Here is a 6,344-nt window from a genome sequence, read left to right on the forward strand (position 1 = left end):
GAGGCCGCATATGTAAAAAAAAAAAAAACCTCTGTATTGGGAGCATGCGCCCTCCCAGCACCGAATCCGCTGGGGACTGGAAAGCTTCCAATGCATATTAGCGATTGGGAGCTTTCCAATCATGTGACAGCCAATCACAGCGGTCACATGACCCAAGTGTTATCCTCCACCTCCTGGCATTTAAAAAACTTTTAAAGGGCTGGGAGATGGCGGCAAGAAGGGGTTCATTCAATTTTTTAATGTATTCGATAATTCACATTCATATAATGAATGAATCTGAATTTCATTCATTAATTCAGATGCACATGACGTCAGTCGATACTGTCTGTTCAGCTCATGCCATTTCTCTTGGTGGGTTGGACTAGTGTTCCGAATGGATCAAATCCATCTGATTTGATCATATATCAAATATATAGCAATCTTCCTGGAAAAACTGCATCATTTCTCAAATCTACTATTGAACTAAGCCCCAATTGTAAATTATCATCTTTGGCAAATAACAAATTTATACTGGACGAGGGTGCATTTCCCTATGCACCATCTGGCCAATTGATGAATCCAAAATATATAATTTTTATTCAAATATATAAAAAATGTATGCTCAGGTGTAATTAACCCCTTGGCGCCTGCGCCTCCCGGCCCTTTAAGGGTTTTAGGAGGCGGGGTTTAGGGTCATGTGACCCTAAACGCCATCACGGCAGTCCCATTGTCGGGAAAGGTCCTGATCGAAAGAGGAGATTGGGACCTTTCCGTGCGTACCGGACATGTGCTGGGAGCGCACAGGTCACATGCTCTCAGCACATATGTTCTTTTTTAATAGAACACAAATGTGTGGCTGCTCGGCGTCTAGGCCCAGACACTGGAAGGCCGCACATTTGCATTTGGCCAGCGTGAAGAGGTTAATGCCTATTGGAGTGGAATGTACTGCGCACAATATAACTGAATACCATTGCAATTATTTACCTTACATCCAAATGGTTAATAACACCTGACCAAATCAAATACCATACTGTTTTAGATGAAGTGATGGCATACAAAGAGGCACTGTACTTTGATCATAAACCTATCAGCTTGAATATATAATCTCTGTTAAGGAAATGGAGTTACCCCATGGACAAAACTAATTAGATAGTATAATATATCTTGCTACAGATATGTAATCCGGGTAAACTCATCCACGGGCTTATATGTCAGCCTCACATGGATAAGCCCCATACATCACCATATCCACCAAAAATACCTCACTGTCTTGAGGAATGCAAATGATGCACTGTAAAACGCAGTACCGACCTCTCCAAAAAGAGGGGGGAGAGGGGTAAATACCATCTGCATTCAAAAAGTGCTCCCAAAGAAAGACCAAAAAGAAAAATAGAAACTACATGTTTCGCTCCAGAAAACAGCTTCGTCAGGAGTGTAAAGAATAAATATAGGTCACATAGTGGATGGAAGTTGTGCTCAGCTGCACATGGTGGCAAAATGGCCAATTTGAAAGCTACCTGAACCAAGGAATATACAAAACAAATGACGAAGGTATGAAATGAATCCCGGAAAACAAATCAGTTCAACATAATGATGTAATGAAATTCTTCAATGAACGAATGCATCCCAAACAAAACAAAAATTTGCAGCGTGCACATGTCTACAAAAAAAGTATGCTGAGCTTTTCTCAGCCAGAATCGCACATTTTTGGAACCACAGACTTCAAATTTTTTTTCTTTCAGGTGGGCAAAAACTAGACACCAACATGTACCAAAAAAGAACGTGAACACACAGAAATAAAATGTCCTGGGGTGGTCCCCTTCCAAAAACAAAGGTTCTTAACATAACCCCCTGCAACACAAGACTCTTAACGGGTCTAGATATACTCAGATCCACCTAGCCACAAGGCCGGGCAGACCCTGCTCCTCATGGTCAGCTGAAGCTCCTCACCCTAAACCGTCAAGGTATGCAAAAAGACCTGCACCCTACAATCCTTGCATGAAAAAACATACATACAAAACGAAATAAGCCACAGAGTCAGCTAAAATGCCACCTCATGAGGTTTTGTGCAGAATAAACAAGTGGTGTGTTACTCACACAGTTAACACCACAGACTCCCTGACCCCTGGCCAGACAAGGCAGCACTTCACGAATCAGGAAGCACTAGGCCTCTTGGAACCTTCCACAATAGGGAAGCACTACTGACCCCACCTTACCTGGTGGGTACAGAATGTGGATTTCCAAGGAGGGTCCTCAGGACCCCCATCATACAAGAAGACACACTATACAGCCAGTCATCCCAGCCCATGCCAGAATGATGACTGAGCTCCCCTACTAGACACTGATAAGAACAGATACTACACTTGATCTTAGCCAAAAGGTCGAGAAGTGGCCAACTGGTGCACATTTATCATCTTTCGCCTAGCAACCTAATAGTGGCCATACACACTTTGATAAATGATCAATTTCTTTTCTGACTGATCTTTTCTGATCAGAATAATTATTCTATAGTGGAAAACCAAATTGATTGCAAGAGAAGTTATAGCAATTGGATTTTTTTGCAGATACAATTGTTTTGATCACTTGATGGACCACTAGATATTTATCTGCCATCACTCTTTTATGTTTTTATATTACATCATCTCTTTGTCTAGAGTGTCCTTACTTTACTTTGGACCCAATAGTGACAGAGATACACTAAAATTAATGTAATTTTAAAAGTGATTTTTAACATTTTTAAATCTGCAGCTTTCACTAAACGACCTGATGTTCCTGCCACGCCTACTTCTGGAACTTTCTGTTATAAGGCAACACTGTCCCTGTCCCCTACTTATTTGTCACCTTGTCATATGACTTTGTGATGGAGCCTGCAAGGGTCTGTGTCAACCATCAGAACACCTGCCCTGAGAAATGTCATGCAGACATTGCTGAAGTACATGCATTTAGACAGGAAGAGACTGCAGGAGATCAGCAGTAATAAGATGGAATTGTCCTGGACTTGGGGCTGCAGAAGGACCATTGCCGGAGAACTCTGTGTTTTATTGGGTTTCAAGTTATCCAGAAGGAGCCGGTCACTAGTTAACTTTTATGCCCACCAGTACTTCCATCTAGCCTGGGAACTTCATCAGCGTATTACCAGGTCCTAGCCACATTTGCATGGGACTGTATAGCAGCTAGGGCCACTAGGAATACCTATTAACTTTACTAGGAGTTGCTTCAAAGGCCCATTTCCTGCCACGTCACTCTATATACTATGTTCTCCTTTTGGTGGGACATGGGCAGGGTGGTTACTGAGAGGGAGCTTTCTCGGGGACCTCGGAATTTCTCTCACTAGTGTTTGATAACCACAGCTATGGAACTGTTGCTTGGTTACTCTACAAATGGCACCCAGGTAACTCTAATCAGCTGTCACTTTAGCCCCATCCATGGAACATGTTGTTTTTTGGACCCTATCATCTGGGGGTCCGGGGCTATCGAAAGGTATCCCAGGATTGACACCACTCCCTCGGGATCACCCCAAAAGAACTATCATTGTAACATATGGCTTCTTATGCACAGTGGTGTATTTAGGTTTTGTGCTGCCCTGGACAACACAAAAATTGAAAGACCCCCCCCCCCCATTCCCCCAGCGGAGAGAGCCTGACACTGACCAACACCCCCCATCTCCCTTCCCCCATGGAGATAGCCTTATGTTGATCAACACCCCTGCCCCCCCCCCCCACTCAAGAGAGCCTTCCACTACCACCGCACACCATACACCGGCTGCCAAACCCTCTCCCCCAATGAGAGAGAAAGACATTCCATTCACCTTCACAGCTCCGGACATATTCGGGAATGAGAGTTGGGCTCTGAATACACTGTCAAGCAGCTTACCGCCTCTCTCAGATCCCACCTCTTTCCCATGTCGCATGTGTTCCTTTTTCCGTCCCTTCTTCCGCGTGACGGCGCTGCTCTCCCCTTTAAAAATGCAGCCCTAGCCAAATTCCTTGTTTGTTTTGCGGTAAGTACACCCCTGCCTATGCATAATGTATTCCTATGTGGGTGCTGGACTGTTTGGGGTGGGCATTGTCTATGATAATGTGATTATCTCTAATCTGATTGTTTTCTGTTTAACTACTTGCCCTCCTGAGGATTTACCCCCCTTCCTGACCAGGCCATTTTTTGCGTTATGGCACTGTGTTACTTTAACTGACAATTGCGCTTTCATGCAACACTGCACCCAAATGAAATTTAAGTCCTTTTTTTCCCACGAATTGAGCTTTCTTTCCGTGGTATTTGATCAGTGCATTTTTTTATTTTTTGCGCTATAAAAAAAGTGACAATTTTGAGGAAAAAAAAACAATATTTTTGACTGTTTGCTATTAAACATATCCAGTAAAAAAATTTTAAAAAATCAAATTTCGTCATAAATTTAGGCCAAAATGTATTCTGCTACATGTCTTTGCTAAAAAAAATCCCAATACGTGTAAATTAATTGGTTTACGTGAACGTTATAGTGTTTACAAAAGGCGGTATAGATACTGGAATTTTTTTTTTTCTACTAACAATGGCAGTGATCAGCGACTTATAGCGGGACTGCAGTGGGCATTCTGACACTGGGAGAAACTAACTTGGTGTTACTGACATCCCCAATGACACCAATACAGTGATCAGTGGTAACAAAAAGCACTGACGCTGTACTAATGGCACTGGGCAGGAAGAGGTTAACATGAGGGTCGATCAAAGGGTTAACTGTGTGCTGGGAGTGTTTTACTGGGGGGGGGTGGTGTGTGTGGGCTTTACTGTAATCACACTGCTCTGGATGGCTGTGCTGTGCACAGCCATCCAGAGCAGTGTGCCCGAACAGACAGGGAGGAAGACTATTAGTAAACAAAACAGCCCTCCTCCCCATCGGAGATCCTCGGTAATCACCGGGTGCCGGTGGGTAATCACTGGCCGGGACCCGGTGACTGACAGCCGCGGACGAGAATGGTGGCGCGGGTAGGGCGTGCGCTGCCCGCATGCCCCCTACCCGGAAATGCAAAATCCTCTACTTCCGTGTAGCAGTATATCTGCTATAGGGTGGCGGGAATGTGGTTAAATTCAGTGTGTTTCTCTAATAAAGCAGTTCTTGTTTACTCCAAAAACTGGTGTTGTCCTGTTCCTTGGGGTAGCTAAAGCTACAGTCACTTGCCTCATGTTCCAGAGCTTGGGAAGCAGCTTTTTAGTGGAGAAACCCAGTCAAGGTGTCAGGAGTCCATCACAGGAATAAAGGATACAAAAAAGCAGCAATGCTAGTATATTCTGAAAGACAAAAATGTGTATAATACACACTGGGGTGGATTTACTAAAGGCAAATAGGCTGTGCACTTGGAAGTGCACTGAAAGTGCAGTTTGCTCTAGATCTGTAGATCTGGGGGGGGGGAACATGCAGGAAAAATAAGAAAACAGCATTTTTGCTTGTACATAATCGGATGAAAGAAAATGAAACAGAAATCACCAGAGCGTCGCCTCATTTTGGAGCTTCCTATCGGATCTAAAGCAACTGCACGTGTAATGCACAGTATATTTACCTTTAGTAAATCAACCCCTTTGTGTTAGTAAACAAATTTCTGCTGCTAGCAACACATCTGGCGAAGCTGCCATTTACCTCTATGGGATCTCTCCTTTGCAGGCCAGGAATGCAGCTCCATCTCCTTCACCAGTGAAGAAGTAACATTGCTGGTCTGGGTAGTGAGGAAGTGACTCCATTAAACCAAGGGGTTTGTTAGCAATCCAGATGCTGTCAGTTTGTCGCCATTGACATCAAAGCTCGTATGACATGGTCCTAAATCTCATACAGTTAAAGGCTAAGTTCACCTTTTTCCAAAAATAGCCCCAGGGGCTCCAGTAGATATTTAAATCTGTGGAGTGCTGTAAAATGTTATGTAATCCCTAGTGTATCAAAGTACAGTTTTAACATCCCTGGTATTCAAGGGGTTAAACTATTTCTCGGCTGTTACTGTATCCATGTTGAGCTTAATACTGCTTTTTTGGCCAGTGTTTGGCTTTAATGTAAGGGTGATCTTGGTGGCTGTTAAACAAATAAAAATAATTCAAAACATTTAAAAGCACCCCTGTTGTCCCATGCATACAAGCAAATGCAAGACAAAGGAAGATTTCTAATAATAGAAGAGGAGTCAGCACAAGGGACACATTCTACTGACTGTAAGGCTCCATGCACACTGGGCGTTTTAATAACGCTGGTAACATTAGCTGTGTAAAGTCACGTTAGTGGGTTTTTTTGGTAAAAAAAAAGTCCAAAAATGCCGGTTTACCATGATTTAGCGCGTTTTTCAGTGTTAGAGCGTTTTTACAGCTAAAAAACTCCTCTAGAAACCCGCTAG

General features: G+C 43.3%; 1 pseudogene; it reads right to left on the reverse strand.

The window, feature by feature from the left end:
* Positions 1-2,170: 2,170 nt before the first annotated feature.
* LOC149462431 (U2 spliceosomal RNA) lies at positions 2,171-2,372 on the reverse strand (annotated as a pseudogene).
* Positions 2,373-6,344: the final 3,972 nt, after the last annotated feature.

This window comes from Staurois parvus, unplaced genomic scaffold, assembly GCF_062004578.1.
Source record: "Staurois parvus isolate SC_StPar_1 unplaced genomic scaffold, SC_StPar_1.0 ptg000175l, whole genome shotgun sequence".
Lineage (NCBI taxonomy): Eukaryota > Metazoa > Chordata > Amphibia > Anura > Ranidae > Staurois > Staurois parvus.